The sequence below is a fragment of the Leptinotarsa decemlineata genome, unplaced genomic scaffold, assembly GCF_025532065.1.
Source record: "Leptinotarsa decemlineata unplaced genomic scaffold, Ldec_3_MD MMD2_tig00003348_RagTag_RagTag, whole genome shotgun sequence".
In the NCBI taxonomy this organism is placed as follows: Eukaryota; Metazoa; Arthropoda; class Insecta; order Coleoptera; family Chrysomelidae; genus Leptinotarsa; species Leptinotarsa decemlineata.
This window is the reverse complement of record NW_027412588.1, coordinates 3,778,106-3,803,417: the sequence shown is the minus strand read 5'-3', so window position 1 is coordinate 3,803,417 and position 25,312 is coordinate 3,778,106. Positions and strand designations below refer to the sequence as shown.

The 25,312-nt window shown below is 33.6% G+C and overlaps 1 protein-coding gene across 4 annotated transcripts in view; it reads right to left on the bottom strand.

Annotated features, from left to right (window-relative positions):
- Window positions 1–25,312, bottom strand: part of Fdl (fused lobes) — a 245,990-nt gene that overhangs the window by 207,781 nt on the left and 12,897 nt on the right. For 2 of the 4 annotated variants that reach the window (XM_074178115.1, XM_074178114.1), the window contains exon 1: window positions 24,934–25,214. The exons of the other annotated variants lie outside the window; for them this stretch is intronic. The gene's annotated coding sequence lies outside the window, so the exon portion shown is untranslated. Of the gene's footprint in view, window positions 1–24,933; window positions 25,215–25,312 lie in introns of those variants that run through there. 4 annotated transcript variants of the gene reach the window in all.

Below are 25,312 nucleotides of genomic sequence, written 5' to 3'. Positions count from 1 at the left end.
TGTGTACCATCAAACGATACGGACGTATTGAAAGTGATCGTAAAATTAAAAGAGGTTGTGGTTTTGTTAATGATTTAATAAACAAACTTCCTTTCGAATTACATCTACCTGGAGGATATCAATACTGTGGACCGGGTACAAAATTGAAACAACGTTTAGCTCGTAACGATCCTGGAATCAATAAATTAGATATTGAATGCAAAAAACACGATATTCAATATTCTAAGCATCCATCTGATCTTGCAGCAAGACATTTAGCCGACAAAGAACTTGAATACAGCGCTTGGGATAGGGTTAAATCAAAGGACGCGAGTATTGGGGAAAGAGCAGCTGCATTACTTGTCACCAACATTATGAAAGCGAAAAGACATATGGGCATGGGTTGTAGTACCAATAAGAAAAAATGTAAGAGGAAACAATCGAAGAAAAATAATATTAAAAAAGTTGCATTTGGTGCTGGGATAGTCCATAAAGTGCGAAATGTATTGAAGAAAGCTGGTGGGAATCAATTTGTGACGAATAATAGCAAAAAAGCTATCACTGTGGCATTGCAGGCGGCACGTAAATACCTTAAAGCTGCCGGTGGAAAGAAGAAAATCCGCACACCACGCATAATTCCTGTTCCCAAGATCGGTGGACTTTTACCATTGATACCAATTTTTGCTGGACTATCCGCACTAGGAAGTTTGGCGGGAGCCGCTGCTGGTATTACCAAGGCCGTGAATTCGGCAAAAGCCAGCAGAGCGGCTTTAATGGAAGCCAATCGTCACAATAAAACCATGGAGGCTGTAGCATTAGGCAAACGCGGAAGTGGAATATATCTCAAACCATACCGTAAAGGTTTAGGACTATATTTAAAACCATACAAAGCCACAAACAAAACAAAAAACTGATTGAACCCCTACCTCAGAGGCCTCTTACTGATCTCGATCTCAGTTATTATGCACAAAAAATGAAAATTCCACATTTTCGTGGTGTTTTTATGCGTGATAGATTACCATCTTCAGGTCCAAAACAAAACGAGACAGCTATTGTTAATTTAGATGGAATAAGTGGACCAGGAACACATTGGGTGGCATATAAAAAATGTGGGAAAGAAGTCACATATTTCGATAGTTTTGGAGATCTACCCCCACCATTGGAATTGACTCGATTCTTTCGAAAATGTTCGAATGTAAAAATCAAATATAACTATGATCGACAACAGAAATTTAATACAGTTCTCTGTGGTCACTTGTGCTTGCAGTTTCTCTCTAAAATAATTTTCCAAATAAAAATGGATTCAACACCAAAACTGGATCGGGAGGCTATCAAGGGAATGGGGTTTTCACTTAGAATGTTTTCAAAATATGGTACCTTGAAAAAAATGGATAAAGTGATGCTTGCAAATATGCCTAAGGAAGTGATACTTGCATGTGTTGCACATGAGATTGCATATGTTTGGGAAAAGTTGCCTAAGCATCTGCAAGATGACATCGATATAATGAAACATAGATATTGTTATGAGCACCACCACGATCAAAATTCAGATTCGGATGTTAATGATGGTCCTATACCTCGAAAATCTATGTGTTGTATTTGTAATATAGAGGATGTGAATATTGGTATCAATAAAAATGATACTTATTACAATACAACACCTTCCAAAAAGTGTAAATTGTCTCAAATGTGCTGTTGCTGTGTACAATAATGAATTGAAATGTGTTTCAAAATATTCATCAGTCATGTCACGAAAGTTCGAGCTACAAGCTGTCGGGACAAGTGTCTTGAGTGCGGATTTTTTTCCACCAATTGAATTGGATAGGAACAGTCGTTATGGATTAGGACTTTTGGGATTCTATGGATGCAATACAATCAATAATATAACTGAAGCTAATAACTTAGTTAGTTTTAGAATCAGTAATGACAACTCATCGATACCCCAAAAGTTGACAATTGAAATTCCATGTGGTGCTTACGAAATAGAAGAGATCAATGCCGTCATACAGAAACATATCATGTTCAGATTGTTTCATGATAAAAAACCAAATGATGTCGTTGCAGATGATATTTTCTATCTACACGCCAATAATAATACATTCAAATGTGAAATGCGATCCAAATATGAAATTGATCTGACACATCCAAATTCTATAGCAGAAATGATGGGGTTCGCTCATGGAATATTTCCACCAAATCAGATACATGAATCATCATTACCAATAAACATTACAACTGTGAGACTTATCCGCTTAGATTGCAATATAATATCAGGTTCATATATAAATGGTGAAGAATCTCACATTCTTTTCTCATTCGATATTGATGTTGAACCTGGCTACAATCTTACTAAAGAACCACACAGTATTATATATATGCCTGTCAGTCCAGAAGGTCGTCAATTGATTCACAACATTACAGTGCGTATTTTGGATGAAAAAAATAACCTTATCGATTTTGGAAGTGAAGAAGAGATTTTCATTATTTTGGAATTGAAGAAAATCGAATAACTGTTGTTATGGGTTTCATTTACAATAGACAAAATCGCATTGAACAATCCCAAACGAGTTGCACTATCAAAAAGAAAGGTGTGCATAAAAAGAAAAGTGTGCATAAAAAGAAGCTCATTCCACAAGTGTATGCTAAACAGTTAGCACATAACGCTCTGTCTGTGAGTGATCTTAAATTTTTGAAATCGATTGGATTGAAAGTGAGAAAATAACAATGGTGCTCGAAACAAACAGTGAAAAGTTGAATATATTCAATGAACCAGTGCTCGATCATTCTCTCATAAGTTTACATGAGCACACATATAAGCCCTATGGATCACCGCTATTCAGGAATTCGGATGAAATCAGAATTGCAATCAATAATCAAGATGTTATACTAGATATTGCCGACAGCTTCATTTACATAGAAGGTAAATTCACCCCCAAAGATGTAGCGAAAACATGCTATCTCTCGAATAATGCAATTGCATTTCTCTTTGACGAAATTCGTTATGAAATGGGTGGTGAACAAGTGGCTGTTGTTAGAAAACCTGGGATAACATCTACAATGAAAACCATGATATCATTTGGACAATCTCATGCTAACACATTATTGACATCTGGTTGGGGACTTTCACAATTGAAGCAAGATATCTTGGATACAAACAGTCATGTTTTTAGTGGAAAACTACCACTGAAATATTTGATGGGTTTTGCTGAAGATTACAACAAAAGTATCTTGAATGCCAAACAGGAATTGATTTTGATTATCGCTCGATCATTCAAAAACTCGTATATAGGTGAGGTTGATGCTGATTTGGAAATAAATAAAATCGAATGGAAACTAAGACATATTGTACCAGATGATAAACACAAGCTAAAACTTTTGAGTAGAATAAACAAAAGCGGTCTGAATGCCAAAATCAAGTTGGCGTATCGTATGTGGGACCTCTATGAACTACCATCATTACGTGGGACTTCTTCAGACATATGGGCCATCAAAACAACTAACGCATTGGAAACTCCTCGTTTTGTCATCATCGCATTCCAGAGTACTACCACATCTGAAGATAGAACACAAGATATTACAAAATCCACAACTGCTGATATCAATAGTATTCGAGTATACTTGAATTCTGAAGTTTATCCATATGAGCGTTGGAATTTGAATTTCGATAAAAAACTTGATGCTCCTGCTTATTATGCTTTTGAGAGTTTCCAGCGAAGTTATTATGATAAAGATATGAGTGAACCTCTGATGGACATTGGACAATTTAGAGAGAATCCACTATTCGTCATCGATTGTTCCCATCAACCGAATGCAACAAAATCATCAACTATTGATATAAAGATTGAGTTTGAGACGAGGAAGACCAAGTTTCCAGACAACACTAAAGTATATGCATTAATTTTGCATGATACAGTTTTAACATACAATGCATTGGATGGTTCAGTTCATAGCAGATATTGACACTTTTTTTTCACTCTATCATGTACTGTTTTATGATCTTTTTTTTTATTTGTAACTGACTTATATCATGTATTGTATTTTATATCATATTTATTGTTTTGTAATCATTTTTTATTGTATTTCATGAGATTTAAATAAATAAAACATGAAAATAATTCAAAGTTTTTTATTTGACATTATTTATGATTTACAGGAACATACAGACTATCTAAAATAACTTCTTCCTCATAATCATCATTTTCGCGACCATCTTCAATTTCCTCTCGATTTTCATCATTCAATTCAAAGTGATGAATAATCCATTCTGGCAAGTATGGTTGGAGGCTATACAGGAATCTTCTTAGGTTCAGTTCAATCATAACCTCACAAAGTTGCCACAATTCCAATTCATTATCCAAAAATTTGTTACAAACTTCTGCACCACTCCAATACTTCTCAGCATCACGAAGGCATAATTCGATTTGTTTTTCATCATAGCATACACTCATATCATAATTGCTTGCATGTTCGGCTCCATCACCCAACACCTTCAATTTAGACGACAAATGTTGAACCGATGATTTGAGATCTACAACATCGACCCAATCTTGACTTGCGTACTGCATCCACATCTTTAAATGGTGGAACTGAAATCGAATAAAAAAAAACAATAAGCAACCTCCAATTTTTCAGTGATATAATACTCACATTCCCATTTTACTTGTAGTTACAAAGTGGGTGTATTCAACTAAGTTAGTAATGTTTATATTTCCATATAATTATCATCTAATATATGAATATTAATAAAACAATAAGAAATTCATTATAATTACTATTATTATTCAATCATATTGAATTTGACTAGAGTTAGCGTTTTCACACCAAAAAACTTTGTAAGCTATGACCTAAAGAAATTCGCTATAAATTATTACAATTATTATTCAATCATATTGAATTTAACTAGAGATCGCATTTTCATGCCAGCAAAACTTTGTTGGCTCTGTCCTAAATACACCATCGTATATTTACCACCTGATGAGTTGATACAAGATATATCGTCATCACTGAATTGCAACGAAATACGTTTTGGTAGCCATGTTTTAAATAATTTATCATTGCTCACATCTTGCAAAGTTAATAAAATTGATTTACCAAATCGTGTAGAATAAGTTGACATATTTTTAATTATGTACACTTCATCAATTGGCAATGATGATAAGGCCTTTTGCTCTAGTATTTCAACCTCCTGTACAATCAAATTATTAATTTTATTCAAGTCTACTTTTGAAACGGACATGATGATAATATATATGAAAATATAAACAATTTCCAACAGACAAATACACTCACCGTCTTCCTTCTATTACGAACTGAATAACACTCTACCAATTGCTAACTGCTGCAGATATATTCGTCTACTGATTTCATAGTGTGCCAGGCATTTCTTTTATATTAAACAGTGCGAGTCACCCCCACCATGAAACCGTGAAAGGTTCACATTGCTAGTTGCTATCCACTAGAGATGCCTGACGTCACAGCCAAGCCCATCTCCCAATTTGATGCGATAACAGTTGCCGGCACGAGCAAGCAGTGATCGTTGCGCTCTCGGAGAGGGCAGACGTTTGCACAGTCCTCGCCCGCCTGCGTGTCACCATCAATAGCGAGGGTAGGGTGATGCGTTACGTCACATCATTCACTGCTTCGAGAGCGATAGCCGAACAAGCAATTGTCGTTGCGCTCTCGGAGAAGACAGACGTTAGCACAGTCCTCGCCCGCCTGCGTGTCACCATTGATGGCGAGTCTGGGGCGTTACGTCACATCCTTCACTACATCGAGGGAGGTGAGAGCAGACCGATGAATACGCATTACTCTGCCACACGTCGTGGAGTGAACATGTCGCTCTCTAGCCGTTGAACGGTTATTGCTGTGACGTCACTCCACTACTAACTTGGTGCCCTCACACCGATGGAGCATTCATTACTTGGAGGATCTTCGAAGTATGCAGACGTATGTTTGTACATAGACAAACAAGCACATGATGAAACCCTGTACCGTGCATTCTCTAACACACACACACACATACACACACAAAATCTCATATGAAAAAAAAAAAAATCTGAACGATCCATGCACCAGACACTTCAAGGTCACAACGCCTTGACTTCACTGCACAACAAAAAAAAAGCAAATAACACGTCATATTGGTGGGGGGAGGATTAGAACCGGGAAAAAATTTCTGAACGATCCATACACCACACCCTTCAAGGTCACATCACCTTGACTTCACCAAACAACAACCAATAAAAAAGCAATTAATACGTCATAGTGGTGGGGGGAGGCTTAGAACCGGCTCAAATCTCCTACTGGTGTGAGTAGCTTATAATTGGGATAATAAGAAGTTTCACTAGTCCGGACTTCCACTGTCTGATATGAATCTAATATGATTTGAAATCTCTGAAATAATAAATAAAATCAAAATCAAAATATCAATTACAATTATATAAAAATAAGCAAAAAATTGAACAAATAAAAATTAAATTAAAAAATTAAGGATTTCAAACCAAGTTACTTTACGACGTTTCGATTGATAGTCCGGTTGATTGATCGTCTTAATTTCAGACAGGACTATTCTCCCATGCCCCTGCCGAGTTGAGTGCCCTGAGATGAAATCTCTGTCCCACAAGGTTTCTATGTGCAGAGCATCCCATCTCGTCCATCCACCCCCCGTCCTCAACTTGCTGATGGGTACTTCAGCAAGATTGACATCTGATCTAATGCGGTCGAAACACAGCCTTTAGGTGCTTTTACTATCTAATCTAATATTTTATTGAATCGTAACTTTACTTGAATGTAATCACTGCATGGGGCCCCCAAAAACTAACCGGAGACAGACAGGACTATTTCTCCGATGAGAGATGACTATTTCTAGGGCATTCGAGCGCTTTCACCTATTCCCTCTTCTCACTCTCCGCTACACCGGTTTAGCGGCGAAGCTAAACTTTTTATGTTAAATCAAAATTACCATTAAAAAAATCCACCCAATATTTTTTCATTTCACAGTTTGAAAATCAACCCCTAATAATTGAACTTCTTCACATCTTACGATTAGATTTAGACATTTGCAAAGCAGAAATTTCATTTCGTATGCCACTTTAGGTATTACTAAATATTTGCAATTCGTGCTGGAAAAGGGGAGATAATTCGTCCTGACTTATAACAGGCTTGAAGTCAACCCGAAAATATTGGAAAGTTGAAATTTAACACTGTCAAAGTATTTTGTCTTGTGTTGTGTTTTGTCCGACCCCCCTCACAGTAAATGTAAAAATTAATTCCATAAAAAGAACTAGGCTAACTTCACGTTAGCCCGAATTTTCATAATACAGCTAAGAGAAAGTACTTCATAGTTAGCCCATTTTTTTTTTTTTTTGATTATAACATTTTCAAGAATATCCATTCAAATCAATGTTTTTGACCATGTTTCTGCACCAATTAATTCATCGTCTTATTTGAAGACAACCGAAGAGGAGGGAATTACGTTGGGGTGAATTCATACACTGAAAAACTTCGTAAGCGTTCTGTACACTGTTGATCGACATGATGCATTCGATACTTTATAATCAGTTCACTTTTCTCTATAGAACAGATTGATTTATCCATAAACCAGAAAAATTATATCTGAATATGAGAATATGAGAATTTTCCAACTTTTCTCATTTTCACATTTCTGAGAATTATTATTTGAATCTACACAGTTCAGTCATGTTCATCCACTAACTAATTGACTTTTTTATTTCGAAACAACCGAGAAAAAAGTTGTTACGTTCGGCTAACTTCACCTATTTGCAAAATTTTTAAAGCGTTCAATCAATGGTTGCTTCACATCATGATGTATTCGATATTCCATCGTTAGTTCACCGTTAGTCCATGTTTCTCCAAACAACAGATTCGTTAGTCCATGAACCAGAAAAAAATCTGAAAAAGAAAATGTTGCAAAATGTTTTCATTTCCAATTTTTACATTTCTGAGAATTTTCATTTGAATCTAGATTGTTTTTCCACCAATTAATTTAATTTTATTTCGAGTCAAATGAGAAAAAGCGACTCACGTTGAACTAATTTCACACTTTGCCCAAATTTAATTAGATTTTTATGCAGAATAACATGGACTAACGATGGAGCATCGAATGCTTCATGTCGAGCAAAATTACAGAACGCTTTCAATTTTTTCAAACGTTGAAGTTACCCCCACCTAAGTCCCTCTTTTTCGGTTGCCTCAAAATGAAACTGTGAATTAATTGGAGGAGAAACATGGTCAAATAGAAATTCTCAGAAATATGAAAAAAACAAAAACAAAATTTTCATTTTAAGATATTTCTTCTGGTTCGTGGGCAAACAAATCTGTTCTATGGAGACACATGAACTACGGATAGACAAACGATAGATGGAACACTTTCACATAGCTATATCAAAAAAATTCAGGCTAGCGTGAAGTAAGCCAGTTTTTTTTATGGAATTTTATATTTACTTTTTCATCCATGGACAGGTGGACAAACAAAACATGATCTTTTACACTTACACTGATACTGAACTTTCAATTACAAGTAAAATAACGGATGATAAAATAATAGATCATCCTCTGACAAAAGGCAGTATATCAGGATAAGTTAACTGTGATATGAAATTATTTGATTTGTTTCCGAGGATTTTGATATGAAACTTGTGTGAGAAAATAAATTCACCTTTTTCAAAATATTCAACATTTCAAAATATAGAAACAAAATATAGAATGTTGAAAATCAGTACTTCTCACTTGCTTCCCTACGACTGCTCAGCAAAATATAATTTCTGATATGGAATGTTTATTTTAGACACGTAATTATGAAATTTTTTTCATGAAATATTCATAATTTCTGTTGAAAAATTGAAATGTTATTGAGGTATATATCGCGATGAATCAAATGGCATTTGTGAAATAGACGTGACAACTTGAAAATATATTGGAGAGAAAACCTTCAGCATGAGGTAAATTGTGAATAACGTTTGCATTAAAATTATACAACGTGAACTTCTGACATTTTTAATCGAATCTAAATTAACAATACATCACGTTCACTAAAGATTCACTGTCCAATTGACCTTGTCAAATGTAGATGGATGTATATGAAGATTCAGTTGAAATTCAATAACCGTTATGTTAAAGTAAAATTCATCAAGACTCACTTTAGTGTTAGATTCCAAGAGAAAGATAAAGGTATGGTTGGGAACGTTATGAACAAGAAGTGACATGACAATAAAGGAAGAGGAAGGCCAAGAGTTCAAAAAGAACAACAAGTTGATGATGATCTGAAAAAAATATGGGGTTCAACATAGGTGAAAAAAGCCGAAGAAAATGTAAAAATGCAGAAGAACCAATGATTCTATTCAAGAGATTTTTATCGGTTGTAGTACCTAGAAAAAGTTTTCCGGACAGTTGGTCCTCATCAGTAAGGGGCAACCAACAACACTTTATTTCAGAGAGAAGCACAGATGCACGGAGTCATCAAGTTAATCCAGCCGCATTTCTGTGGTTTCAGCTATGAAATCTTAGTTACAAAAAAACTTAGCAGTATCTCTTTAATACTGATTTCAAGAAAGAAAGTTATTCTTTATGAGAAGTTCTGCGAAGGCTAAATCCTAGAATTCATATTTGAATGTGCATTGAATTTGCGTATATTTGCTTTTTTTTTAATTTTCGAACCATAAATATTGAATATTAATAGAGTTCTATCCCAACACAAGTAATATCCAGTAATATTCATTACTACACCAAAGATTCCAAACAGTGCATCACAAGTACGTAAATATCGTGAATGTAAAATAGTCAGAAAACATAAAAAAACGAAAAGGTTCTCATATGTTTATGAATCCACATAGATATGATTGATTTATGAAGAAGACATATTTGGTAAAAAGTAACAAAACCTGGCTGATCTTTAAATTGATTCAATTGCATATTTCAATGTGATTCTCAATTCTGGCTGAACTTTCAATAACAATTTTTGATACTCTCAAAAATAAGTCAATCTGCTTGAGCATACCTCATATCCCTATCGATGGTTGAATTTCAAATTTATTTTTGAGTTCTTTTGGAACTCTTCATGAAAAATACATTTTTTCACAAAATCAATATTAAAAAGGTTTTCCATCATATATTTTTCCACTAACTGATATTTTTCATTCAGCTACCTATTAATGAAACCATGTATTATTTTATGGGCGCACTGTATAGATAATTGCGTGTATACCTATTGTTCATCTGACCGACCCCGTTTGTTTGTCCCAAGAGCACTACAGCTGGAATTCAAATGGAATGACGAGACAAGTGTGCTACCGTCAGCAAAGCAATATATTGGATTCTTGGTTTTTTCCAATAAGTCATTGATATATAATAGAATGAGGTTTGGAGTCAATATGTATCCCAATACCTATCGACGGCCACTTGCAGTGAACGTTCTTTCAGGAAGCTGAAGAGCCATAAACAGAAATGATCCGACAAGCCATAGCATCGAAGTTTGGCCAGTAAACCCTCGTCCCACATACGGTCAAAGGCCTTAGAAATATCAAGCGCAATAGTTCTTGATTCTCCATGTTTCTCGACTGCGTTTTTCCAAATATTGGTGTTCTTTTTGAATAAACCTGCGGAGATCGTTATTTCAACGGAATACTTCTACTTCCTCAATTAGAGTAACATCAATTATATATATATATTTTTAGCGTTGTAACTACCTGACAATTATTTTTATTGCAAATTATTGTTACACCTCTGACGTTACCACCAATTCGCAGTTCTATGTTCATTTATTCAAAAACCTCAATTCACCACATACTTTCTGAAAATTTTTTCTCGATTTCAATAATGGAAAATACTGAAGAAGAATAATGAAATCGTCATATGCTTCTGTTAATAAAACAGGAGCAGCTGAAAAAATGTTATATTTTACCTAAGTATTTCAAAATTTCATACCCATAATAAAAAAACAATATCATATTCACAATCTCTCCATAAATCACGATCGTAAAATATTCATACTATAGACGACATTGTTAGTTTGTCAAGTAGGTTATAAATACACTCTATGACGTTTGCTAAGCTTGTGAGTCCCGACAACCAAAAATAAATATTGAGAAAATTTATAGTTACACGGGAGACAAATGTTCCGTATACCTTGTCCTCGTCTAAGTGTAAGTATACGCTCACGCTTGTTATTTGTTTTGATATTTCAGTGTCTAGCTGAGTCAAAAAATAGATCTGCCCTAGACTACGGATGTTCGTTGCACGGTGTCTTCCCACTTAATTTGTTATTATTTGTTAAATATATGTCAATGACCTTTGTAATGTGTGAAGTGTGTGTAGCCTGGAGGAGTCATTGTAATAAACTGATATTGAAAATAAGTTCTGTTTCCTATCTGACACGAAATCTTTAGCTGATAACAACCACTGAACAGTTAGTAAATAAAATACTACTATACACATATAGAATCTAGAATCAGATATGGCATTTGCTTTTGGGTAAGCTTTTCATTGGCTCCAAATGTATTCATTGCCCAAAAAAAGATTATACGGATTTTAGCAGGCGTTAATCAGAGAACCTCCTGCAGAGATTTATACAAACATTTGAAAATTATAACTTTCCCGGATATTTTCATTTTTGGAATGTGTGTATTTATACACACCAATAGGTCGAAGTATGACGCATTTCTTCTTACCATAATGTAAATACAAGAAAGTGCGATTATTTTCACATAAATTCCGTCAAATATAATATAACCGCTAAATCACCTTCTTACTTGGAGCTAAAACTTAATAACAAACTGCCCTAATCATTGAAAAACTACTGATATAATTCAGGTTTTCAAAACCACCCTTGAAAGGTTTTTATTAGATCATAATTTTTATACCAAAGATGCATTTCTCAATCTTCCGTAATTTTATTTCTCTATCACAATAATTTATTGAAGCTGAAGTTGAATGAAGTTGATATGTTTTGTCCATCATTGTATGCATATGACGATCTTTCATATTTTGTATGTTTGGTTTAATTTTACTTTAATTATTATTTTACGTATGTACAAAATGCTATTTGGCCTATCCTATAACATAGATTCCAACAGATTCATCATTTTCCCTTTTTCGCATTTGTGAAGGATCTTTAAATTATCTTTATATATTTTATGTTTCGAATTTTGAAGATGTTCGTACATTAATGATTTTTTATCCGAAATGACATGTTCATAGTACCTTGTATCAAAATTTCTACCAGTTTGGCCTGTATATATGGCGAAGCATTCATCACATTCTAGTCGATATATACCAGATCTCTTCCCTTTGTCTAATTTAGGTTTGGCATTAAATAACCTGTTTCCTAAATTTCCGTTGGATGTGATGGAAATGAACAAGTCAAAGAAAAATCTCAATTCTATTGTCCTTAACAAACAACTTGATCTGAATAATAGTCCTCTTCTGAATCTATAATCCAGTTCCCAAAACCTACATTATATCAAAAGCTTTCTTTTGTTATGTTCATGGATATTACAGGTATACAAAATGTAGGTACCAAATTATTTATGATAGGATAGGCAACTTAGGTATAAATTACTCAGATTTAAATGTAATCAGTTAGTTTTGAAAATGGTGTAATAGCCGAAACTAGTCAACAATAAAGAAATATCGTGGAAAATAGACAAAAGTGTGTTTTTGTAGTGTATCCTCAGCCAAATCCCACAGTTGGGCACTGGAGATCTGCAAAATGAAAAAATCTTCATGACCATTTCCGAACTTATCTTTCGCTAGACTTTTGTTATAGGCATCGCATAATCAATCAACTTGTGCTTCAGAAATAACTGTAGGTAAGGCATCGGTGGTTCAAGAAGAATTGTGCCTACCGCACATAAATCCCAGTGTTGAATCAAGTTTGTTAATAAACGAATGTGAAAACTTGCATAACCCCCGAAATTTGGAATAAAATTTTTATTTGCTAAATCATTCGTAACCGCACTTGACTTTCAGTTTTCTCAGAGATCGTATTTTACAAGTAGCAAAAACATTGAAGATGGGAAAGTGTACGTGACGTATATCCAGAATATTCTGATCAGTCCAAAAATTAATAGTAATTAAATTTGAAATAATAAAGTTGATTTTAGCCACTGTTACATGAAATAACCTGAACACAGATTTCGTTAAAAATAGTGCGCAACTAAAAATACCAATCGACGTAATCGAGCGTTTTCATTAAATTCAATTTGGCAGATGATACAAACTTTATGAAGGTGTTAGAGTATTCCTCTATCTATTTATGAACTAAAAAAATCTAGAAAATGTCTTCGAAATTCAAATTTAATTCATGAATGTGATAATGATATCGAGTATCTCGTTACGAAATATTTTGAGAAGAAAGGAGTCTTTGCAACGGGCTTGTTTCTTGATTTTTGGTTTATAGTTCACTTGATAGAAATTTCAAATTGAAAAACAGTGCACTTTGTTTGAAGTCTCTAAGTACCGTAGTTTTCCCGTGATTAATTATTGAAAATCGAATGTGGTAGGCCGGTGATGTCACGAGCCTATTCCCGATTCTTGTTCGATTGACCAATGGGAACAATAGAAATAATCAACATTGCCAAGTCGTAAAGTTTACGAAGCCTATAATTATCAATTTAATTATGGAAGTGTATACGACCCGTTAACGTTTTAATTAATGAAAAATTCTCCACATGGAAAAAAATGTACACGAAAAATCATATTTGGAAATGAGTTCTATATCTAAACTCAGTACACAAAGTCGAAAGATCACAAAATATTCACCTATGTCTATGATTTTATGCATTATTTAATAATATACAGTTATGAAAATCAAAAAATATAGCCAACTGGATTAAAGAATAATTTCAAATATTATTATGAAATTACTATTTCTACATACATACCTCTTTCTAATATTGCTACTAAATTCTAGCGTTAAATCTCGATAAATGTCACAAAATAACTTTCACCAGAAATAGAAATCCCATTGATTTTCAATATCAAATAGGAAATCACACAATCAAAACAGTTAATGAAGTACGTGATTTGGGAGTGATAATGGATTCCAGAATGATTTTTAAATCCCACATTGAGAAGACCGTTAATATGTGTAATCGTTTAATGGGTTTCATTATAAGAAATACAAGACATTTCAGAAATGCAAAAACTCTTCTTAATCTATATTACTCTCATGTATATAGTCGTTTGTCCTTTGCATCTGTCATTTGGAGTCCTGAATATTCGATTTACCAACAGAGAATTGAAAGTGTTCAAAATAAATTCGTCAAACAATTGGCGCGTAACACTGACATTTCTATAATCAATGAAAATTTCCGTCCAGTTTACAAAAAGTATTCTTTGTTGTCTCTTACAGGTAGAAGAAAAATGTCAGATATATTAATGCTGTACAAATTATTCAATAAACGTGTCGATTGTCCTACGTTGATAACAAAAATTTCATTGAATACACCTTGCAGAGACTTGAGAAACCATGATCTCTTTGCAATCTCATTTAGAGAAACCAATTCAGGAAAAAACTCTCCTTTATGCAGAATCGTCAGATTCTTCAATACTCATTGCAATGATATTGAAAAACTGAGGATACCTTTCCATAGATTTAAAAAGTATGTGAAATCTATTTTTATTTATAATTAGTTATCGGTTCTTCATATACTGTTTTTTGTTAATGTTCATTACTATATAGTGTAATGTACTTAGCATTTACATTTTCTTTACTCACTATCCTTCATATGTAAAATGAGGATATTTTTTGGATTTATTCTGTTTGTATCCCTATTTGTGTAATAAATAAATAAATAAATAGGCTCGCTTGGGTAATGTGTTGAATCTTTCAAAACTTGAGAGGAAGGTTGAATGAGGTCAAGTATAGACAGAATTGATTGTACTCGAACTAATCCAACAAACGCTTCTGAGGTAATACCATCAATCATATGATAAAATTTAATGAAGTGAAATGAATAGCATTAGATTTCCTAGCAAAAATATTAATTCATTTTGTTTCATACTTTCAGCAACAGTATTAACTCCAGATAATACTTTCTGTGGAGAATACTCAAAGTTGAAATAAAAAACTGTGTCATAAAATTCAGTATTTTCGTTCCCCTTTCATTTATAGTCACTTTTTAAATGATTTCTATAAAGTCTTGGAAGGGTAGAAGGATTGTAGTTCTTTTTTTTCAACACTTTCACCCATTTTTTTCTCATCATTTTATCCTTTGGGAAACTAAACTCATTATATGAAATAACTCACTTATAAACCAATACGCTTTCTGTTTTCTTATGCCTTTCCGCACAATTAAAATCAGCACAAGAATGCACCATATTATTATTCAAATATATCTCTAAAACACACATAACTAGACTCGATGAAAAAACAAATTGTTCCTAGCGAGCTGTCAGCTAAGAAAAAATTGAAACTCAATGTTGCAAAAACAAGCAGATTGGATTCGATATGACATACATTTTCAATGCCGAATAAACCAATAAATTATGATATGAGTACTCCATTTTCCTGAGAAAATGAACGATCAATTAAAATTTTCTGTAATCATTCATTCATTTTTTTGAAAATGAAGCCAGAAAATAAATAAATATACAATAATGAGATCGCTCAAGTCCACGAATTAAGCATAAAAATGGACAATAATATTTGCCTTGATAACTGATACAGTACAAGTTATATCTAAATATGATTCTAAATAGAATTTATCAAGCTGTATTTTCAAATAGTTTTCGAATGCTCATGAACCCTAATGAAATAAATCAATTATGCATTCATGTCACCCACCAAAAATAAGAAATTCAACGTTACTGGTATATTAGCCATATTGTCATTCAGTCAGCCAGCGCCCTCTGTAGTGTATGCGACAATGTGCTCTATCTAATGTCAATGGTTTGTGGAGATGAAATCATGAGGTGTACTTTTTGAAATTACTATGGATCTTCATCAAGTAACGGTCGAATCAATCAGAAAAAGAAAAAAAAAGTCAATGGTTGTTAAAATTATTTCAAAATGAATATGTTTGTTAAAGCTGACCCCGACAACTTACCAAGAGTCGATTTTGAAATGATCGATGAATTTTACTTGAAAAATTTGCAAAACTAGTACCGAAATGAAGAATGAAAAATTGAAACGGTAGGTGTATATTTAGTAGGTCCCTTTTATTTATATGACATTAATTTCGGACTTTGTCTTTTATCGAAGGATGGCAAGTTTTTATTTAATTTTCATTTTAGCTCGGCCAACTGAAGAAAACCATAGATCTCTTAGAGTTTCGTTTTTTGGAACACTGAAAAACTTTTTGTTTGGTATGGATGATTTGTTTTTACAACTAGGTATAAAACATATTTTAACCATTTTGGTGGTACTAATGGTAAAATTAAATCCAAAAGTAACCTGAAAAAATATTTTTCGGAATGTAAACTAATGACACGAAAAATGCAGCAAAATAGGCACCTGCCGAGACCTATCTTTTACAAAAAAAAAGTTTTTCAATCAGATATTTGTAACAGTTGTATTCACACCGAGTTGACAACAATAACAAAAATGGCGTTTGTCAAATTGGCAACTCCGCTCTAGACACGATCAATTTTATTGGTCAACAGACACGCGGCCAATTCAAATTCTTGCTTTTTGAATTGTTTTTTTTCTGCAAATATAAAGAGATCTTGGGACCGATTAGGCTTGATAAGTATAATATACCCCTAACTCGATCAGTCTATAAGCAAACCAGTATCATTTTATATAGCCTGAAACAAGCCCATTCTGCTAACAAGAAGTTCAGTTTTATTGCACACTGTAAAGTTCATCGGAATCATGAATGACTTCAGAATGGCGAGACTCTAAAATGCAATGCATTAACGCACATTTTGGTATAATCATCACTTTCAATTACCAGTAGACAGATCTTTACTGGCATTTGTTCTGAAACAATCAAGTTCAAGGCCCATGTGAAAATGACGGTGTATATTCAGTTCACTTTTGTGGTAGAGAAAAGTCAGCATCAATGATCAAAGTGGGAAATGCAAATATGTAAACACGTCACTCACGTTGAACATGATCCTGCCGTTCCACTATCCGACACTGCCTATGTTCTCAGGTTCATTTTGTGGAAATTCAAGGACATGCAGGGCAAACTGAAGTGAGTGCTTACATTTTGTTACAGAGCTGATACCGATTTTTTAAAAAGGACACATGCATTGATTTGATTTTTTGTTGATTTGGTGATTTTTTTATTATGTCGAAAAACTCGTAATCATTATCGAAATTTCTCAGTACTGTCAAAGTCATTCTTGGCGTTCCTTTGGTATGTTGATATGCCGTTTGGATTAAAAAAAATCATCACTGAAATATTTGAAAGCATACAGTTTGTGTCACATCGAGTATCCATTAGAAGTTGGAGAAGTGAAGATATTAAAAAATATATCGTAAAAGTTTCACATATCTATAATATATATATATATAATATAATATGCATTGGCCTTTTCTGAAATACACGGTACACATAAAAAGCGTGGCGTATCAAAATTAGCTTCTTCAAATAAAATAATATACAGGGTGTCAATTCAAAAACTTCCCACTTTAAATATCTTCCTTCCAGTGAATAATATGAAAAATCAGGTCAATTTTATAGTCAAGGAGGATATTTTCGAAGAATATTTATAGCCCTCATGGTTCAACCCCCAAGGAGGGGTGGATGTTACCGTTAGAATCTTACATAGGAAGAGGTGACAAGTGGCATATCATTTTGATTGGCATTCAATTCTGCTTCCAATGATACTCTGCCGTTTTATTTTTTGGTGAGCAGTTTTTGAAAATAACGAAAAATAGATCGGTAGTAACTATTTGAGTTCACTTATAGTTCTTGTACCAACCTGGTTTATTTCAAAATAATGAATAGATGCATTTCAGTTATTGGTCTAAGTGAAGTTACTTATTAGTCAGTGGGTTATGCTTGAAGACTTGCAGTAAGTGTGTGCCCGTTCCAAAATTGAAGGTCGACTCTTTCAGTTGTATTGGCAATTGCATACGCAGGAAATTTTCTGTGAAGTTCCTGCACTGACGCCTGTCGGATATAATCCAACGCCCTTCATGGTATTAGCCAGGGGAGTAGTTGTTTTCTGATAGGCGTCACTCCATTCAACCTACTGTGTAGGTATATTCGAGACTGGCTTGAACGTTTAAAGTTGATTTATTTAGATTCAAGTGAAGTTAATTGGTTATCGGTTACACAATTGCAAGATGAAAAATTGTAATTCGCAGAATACAGAAACCAATCAGTATTTTGAGATTCTGATTCAAAAGACGGAACGATATATGTGAAAAAGGTATATGTTAAATGATTGTAAGTACTTAATGAATTTGCAGACTGTGCCATGATGATAATGACATGTTGTAGTAGAAAAACAGAGAACATCGATTCAGACTATATATACCAGGGGTGGGCCAACTTGATTAGACTCAAGATCTACTCTTTACAGACAAAACCTTGTGCGATCTACCAATCACATACTCCTCTTAATCTTAAATGAAACAGCATAGTTCAGTACACAATTCTATAATATTTTTCATTTTATCAAGAGGAAAAACATAGAACTGAAAATTATTCTTAGTAACTGCTTTTCTATATCAGTGTGAGCATTGCGTCTGAGCATCTTTCGCTGGATTAGCAAAATCAGGTTTACAGTTGGAAATTGCCAACCTAAAATAATCCAATATATCAGCATCTGCCAAGCGAGAACGGTGTCTTTTTTTTTGTTTGTCAAATAGGAAAATGCCAACTCACATAAATATGTTGAAGAAAAAAAAGAATGTAGTTGTTCAACACATTTCTTCAAATTTGAATATTTCTCGTTAGAAACCGATGCACAGAAATCAATTCCTCAGGAATATGTTTTTAAAAATATGTCGCAGCACAGTTTTTCAGTAACATCTGCTAAAAACGCAAAATCTCATAGCCAGTCTCAATCACGCAATTGCTGATACCTTATTATCACTCCTGCGTTGCGCGGTCTGTTCTACGCGTTTATATTTTTTGCCTGGCCACGATCGACTGGACTAATAGTCGCGATCGACCGGCTGGCCACTCCTGATATATACGGTCTCATTTTTCTGAAGATACTTTCGTTTTTTAGGAATAAAATGAACAAGATGAGTTTTCGTCGTCTGAAAAAAAGAATTTACACACAGTCGATCACTGGGTATAACATATATCATTCTGGCAGGTGTAAAAAGAAGTGGATTTTTGATTGTACGAATTTTTTAAATATTATAAATTTCATATTGACATATGTCAGATGTATTACTATGAACCAGTGTGAAGTTGGGTGCCATTTTCAGCAGTCATTGCGATTCCAGCACCCAAATTACAAGTGGCGTTGGTGAAAAAATAGTATCTTACTATATAGATTTGGCAGATGTATTGTTATGAACCAGTGAGAAGTTGGGTGCCATTTTTCAGCAGTCATTTCGATTCCAGCAGCCAAATTACAAGTGGCATCGGTGAAAAAATAGTATCTTACAACATAGATTTGGCAGATGTAGTGGTATGAACCAGTGTGAAGTTGGGTGTCACTTTTCAGCAGTCATTTCGATTCCAGCAGACAAATTACAAGTGGCGTCGGTGAAAAAATATTATCTTACAACATAGATATGGCACATGTATTGCTATGAACCAGTGTGAAGCTGGATGCCATTTTACAGCAGTCATTTCGATTCCAGCAGCCAAATTACATTTCACTAGTTCGGACTTCCATTGTCTACTATATAAAATGATTTGAAATCCCTGAAACAACTAAAAAAGAAGAATTAAAAATGAATAGCTGAAAATAAGAATTATATTAACCAAAATAAACCTGAAATGAAATAATAGTGAAATAAAATACAAGTAAAAATAGAACAATTGAATGAATAAAAATAAAGAAAAGAAAAAAGAAAATAAAAATAAAAAGTGGAGAGATTCCAAGTCACGTTAGCTCACGACGTTTCGATTGTTAGTATCTACAATCGTCGTCGGGTGATGACTGTAAGGTTTCAGTCATCACCCGAAGACGATCGAAACGTCGTGAGCTAACGTGACTTGCAATCTCTCCACTTTTTATTTTCATTTTCTTTTTTCTTTTCTTTATTTTCATTTATTCAATTGTTCTATTTTTACTTGTATTTTATTTCACTATTATTTCATTTCAGGTTTATTTTGGTTAATATAATTCTTATTTTCAGCTATTCATTTTTAATTCTTCTTTTTTAGTTGTTTCAAGGATTTCAAATAATTTTATATAGTAGACAATGGAAGTCCGAACTAGTGAAATTCATCATGAAACACTGTCAATCACCTTCAAACAAAAGCCAAATTACAAGTGAAATTAATACAAGGAGTATTGATATTGTGTTGTGATGTGCCACATAAATTTTAATTTTTTTGTAAACAAAATAGCTATGTTGTAAGATATCATTTTTTCACCGACGCCACTGGTATATACGAGTAATTTGGCTGTTGGAATCGAAACGGGGGCTAGAAGATATCTGCCAAGTTCACACCGATTTGCGGTAATGGGGAAGATAATACTAATTTAACATTTTCCCTCATTGAACCTTGGATAACTTCACACTCCATGTTAATGGCTATTTATGATATAAGTCTCAAAAGTAAGGTTTCATTTTGTGAGTGAAAAAGTTTGCGAAATGAGCGTAGCTAGTTGAACAGTTTCACGAACAAAATAAAACTTACTTTTAACACAAATATCATACATAAATTCAATATTTCTATAAAAACACATTTTTACATTGTCAATTAATCATTTCATGTTATCACATTTGCTGTGAAGTGGCCGTGTCAGGTGACGCCGAATCATCTGGTTACCAACAAGCAGTATTGTTTTCAGCCCACGCGTTTTATTTGAAGTCATATTTGAAGTTCTTGCTGGTGTTTAATGTCTTGCACAATGAAGAACAATAGTGAGGAATTGTGTGTTCCTGACGATATTGAAGAGGCTGCAAAAAGAGCTTCAATTGAATTGTTACCAAAAAGATCGGCTCGGCAGTACGACATCGCATATTCTAATGCTGGTGTAGACTTAAAAACGTTGAAGGAAATTTCAGCGAAACCGTTTTCTTAACCTATCTAGAAGAGAAATCAAAAATAAGAAACTCGTCAACTTTGTGTAGCAAGTTTTCAATGATGAAGTCGAGTGCGCTCGTTAAAAAGTAGCAAAAATGCTATTTCAATGAAATAGCATTCTTAAAGCGGAAAAATTGAAGTTATAGGCCCAAAAAATCAAAAACTCTTACATTTGAAAAAGTCCAGAGGTTGTCTATAAATGAGGCGACAGATGAAAAACATTGATGATAAAAGTTGCTACTATTTTCGGAATATATGGAGCTGTGCCATTTATTAATAGAAGACATTAAATTGATGGATAAATCATGGATTGTTCAAATTCCAAATACAAAAACGAAAATAGGTCGTTCTTTTTGCATTGTTGAAGAAAACATTACTATTTCAATAAATACTTTGATTACGCCTTTCTGTTATCAATCATCAACGTTTTTTCTGGAATACTCAAATTATAAATGCAGTGCCAACCCAGTTGGTATAAACACGTTTGGGAAAATTCCCTCTACCATTGGTGAATTTCTGAACCTCCCGGAACCACAGGAATACAGGTCACTGTTTCAGAAGGTCTTCTGCTTCTTTGCTAGCAGAATCAAGAGCAAATATAACGGATATTGAGAAGCACGGAGGATGGAAGTCTACAACAGTAGCTGAGGATTACATCGATCAATCTATTTCTTATAAAAAGGCTATTGCTGAAAGAATAATCCTAACAGCTAGCTCCAGCGTTACAGCATCGTCCTCTTCACTTCAAGAATTAAACGTTAATGCCCGTAAAATTATCAACTCGCTAGTTCAAATATATTACAAGGCTCTTCAACATCCCAAAGTATTAATATCAGCAGTTGTTCAACACTAGTGTTGAAAATATTTTCAACACGCTACTTTGTAAACATCATCTTTTACGTAATACTCTTGACAACCATTAAAAATGTAAACTTTAATAAAAGCTGTACAAAAAGATCATTATCTATTTTTTATATTATTGTATTATATTATTTCTCACATTATGAATATACACATGGACGAGATTCAGTATGGGTACCTACCTTTTTCAGACTGTCATTAATTTTTTCTATGTCTAATCCTGATTGAAATAATCCTCGGGCTTGAACAACTATCTCAAAATAATCAATTAAATGGGGATGTAATACAAAAATGCAAAAAAATTGTTCGTTTATTCGAACTGATTTTGTAAATGGCAAACAGAGCATATTTTTAATGTACTCAATAAAGTTGATATATCTGTATGAACCATTGTAAACCATTTAAGAACGATTGATGCTCGCCCTTTTTTGCTTCTCGTGGTAATAAGGTGGAATTTTGGTGGTTCAAATGGTGTCACAGGAAGTGATAATGGCCCCCTAGATGGAATTAAAAAAAGGTTAACTCGTATTATTTGTTCATCAAAGTTAGAAGTTTGTTTGTAAAATTAACTTCAGAATCTTAAATATATGAATATATTGGGTGTTCCATATCAGAGCTTGCTTAATTTTCTGTAAAACTAGTAGTCATTTTCTGTTATACTATGTGAAACACTAAAATTGTACAAAGCTACTTGAACGGAAAAAACAGTTAGAGAGGCTAGCCTGAACAAATTTACATCTGGTATATGTAATTTCCTCATAATTTCTGAAAATCATCATTGGGAAAAAGTGGGCATAAATCGCCATTCTATCGAAAAATTATAACATTCCAAGGCATTATTTATCTCGTTATTCATCTATATTACTATGAATTCAAAAAGCCAAGGCTGTATATGTATTATCATGGATGTATTATGATATGTTAGGTCAGAGCGCCGAAATCAATTGAAATAGGTTTGGGGTTATCAGTGAGTTAGTCTTTGAACTCTTTTCATATTTCCTTTTGCATCCGAATATAAATGGACAATTTCGTTTCATAAGTAATAAAAACTAAAAAGTTATTTTATATATATTTTCACATCAGAAAGATTCAGAATTGGTTGTTCACTCAATATAACTTTCAATAACCGACTATAACAAATGAAAGTAAGTTCAATGTAAACAATCCAATACTGGAGATAATTCAAATTGTTTCATTCGATAATGTCAATACTAAATTCATCCAAATGAATATTTTGTTCAAAAATATCTGTGGTTGATCTCGGAACATTTTTCTTTTTTAAGAATTTTCATATTCAATTTCATCGAAATTGTGGCTCTGAAAGTCGAAAAAGTACGTTAATGCCATTTTAGTTCAAAAGAGATAACAAGTTTGAATTGAGAGGGATATATTTTCAACAGAGCTTAATGACTAGATTGAACCTATTCATGACAAAAAGTCGTAATTTTATGAACGGTTTGAGTGCTTCATCAAATAATGTTTTCCAGATTTGGTGCTGAAGAAACGACGACACATCAGATGTCCACCAGTGGGGATGACATTGTTCCATGTGTGTGAAATACTATATTGTGTAGGAATCCTGTGAATGATATCTGATTCAATTCCATAAAGAATGTTTGAAATACAAACTGAATAGAAAAAAGTGTTTGTTGTATAATTCAGTGTTCATATAAAAGTATTTGTTCCAAAAGTATATAGTACACATCTTTGTACAGAGCTATTTTTTTTAAATTGATTGGTTTCTTCCATTCTTTAGAAGATTCCCACATTTTTTTTTGTATAAAGATGAAGAAGTGGAAAGCCAAAACTTTTCTTTTCCAAAAGATAACAGGTATTATATAGATACACCTTCAATTGTTGTATAGTGACACTTATAGCGCTTTTGTTAACTGTTGTGTAAAAACTGTAAGTGTTGTTCAAAATGTATACGTTTGTCACAGTTTATATCAAGTATTGGTGTAAGATCCATCCATCACGTGATTATATGGGACCAGAACCCGCTGAGAGTTTTTTGTTCAATGCTATCGAAAGTGACCAGTGTTTGAAATTTCATACCAGAATTAATTTACATTTTTGTGCGTCGAAAATTTTCTAGTTTGATAATACATCTTCTCAGTTCTTCAGCACAACCCATAGAATCTTACTCATAGGTATATTTATTATATTATTAGTATTTTTCAATGCAACAGAATACTGAGAGTTTTATTTACGAATCTACCAAGAACAGAACTAGAAATATCCAACTTGGATGAGATATTCATTTTCTGTGACTCAAGTTTAATATATGATAGTGGCATTTCCACTGAAGGTTATTCTCATTACTCTGCTCCTTCTAACTTCGAGAGATGAAATTCATTGTTAACGAATGTGGTTGAAAACATGGCTGTAGCAAAATTGAAGGCGAGATTGTACGTACTTTTTGAATCTCAAGATTTTTATTTATTCAAATAACAAGTAGTTTCTACATTTCTTCAATGGATATTTTCCCGTCTCTCCCTTCAAGTCTTGAAAGTACCCATTGAAATATGTTGAACGTTGGTAATATTTCACTAGGGAAAATAACACAAATAATGGTTTAGAGTTTCCATCCTCACATTTCAAACACATTCAATTAGAAGCATATATGTACGAGTTTCATAGTTTGAAAAAAAACCATATGGATCTTTCTAGCTCAATATATGAGTTTCATCGAAGACCCGCAAACATAGAAGGAAACAATGACAAACTGGTTGTATTTATAATCAATTAATTAATCGAAACAGACGGTCAGATCTCATGTTCAAATATATAAAAAACCTACCGAGTGCAATATCTTGCAGGCACACCGAGGTCATTGCACATTACGTTTCACTCATCCCAGAATCTTATAATGTAAACAAAAAATATAACCTGTATAGGTTTAAGCTTCGAGTTTAACACATGTAAACTATTACAAAAAATATAGCATGTGATTACTTACAATTTAATCTGTCCCGACTCATACCATAACACAAAATCCCGCCAATTCCACACTTACACGAAAAAATGCACACAATTTTCTATCTGAACGCGGCAACATTCACTTCACCGTTCACACTATGGAGGCATGTCTTGCAGTCTCACAACTCCGGTACTACAGGCACTACTACCATTTTTGTATTCTTCTATTCTTCTTGCACGCCTGAACCAGGTAAACAGCCGAAGAAACGGACAACAACCTTGGCGGCAACTACTAAAAACCGGCCCGCGCTTACTTAATGTTTGAATTTAAACTTTCGATGTCTAGCCGGCCGGTGGACTGTCAGGGTTTTTATGTTTTGTTTTTTCTCAATGGTAATTCGCCATCGACACGAGCTAGT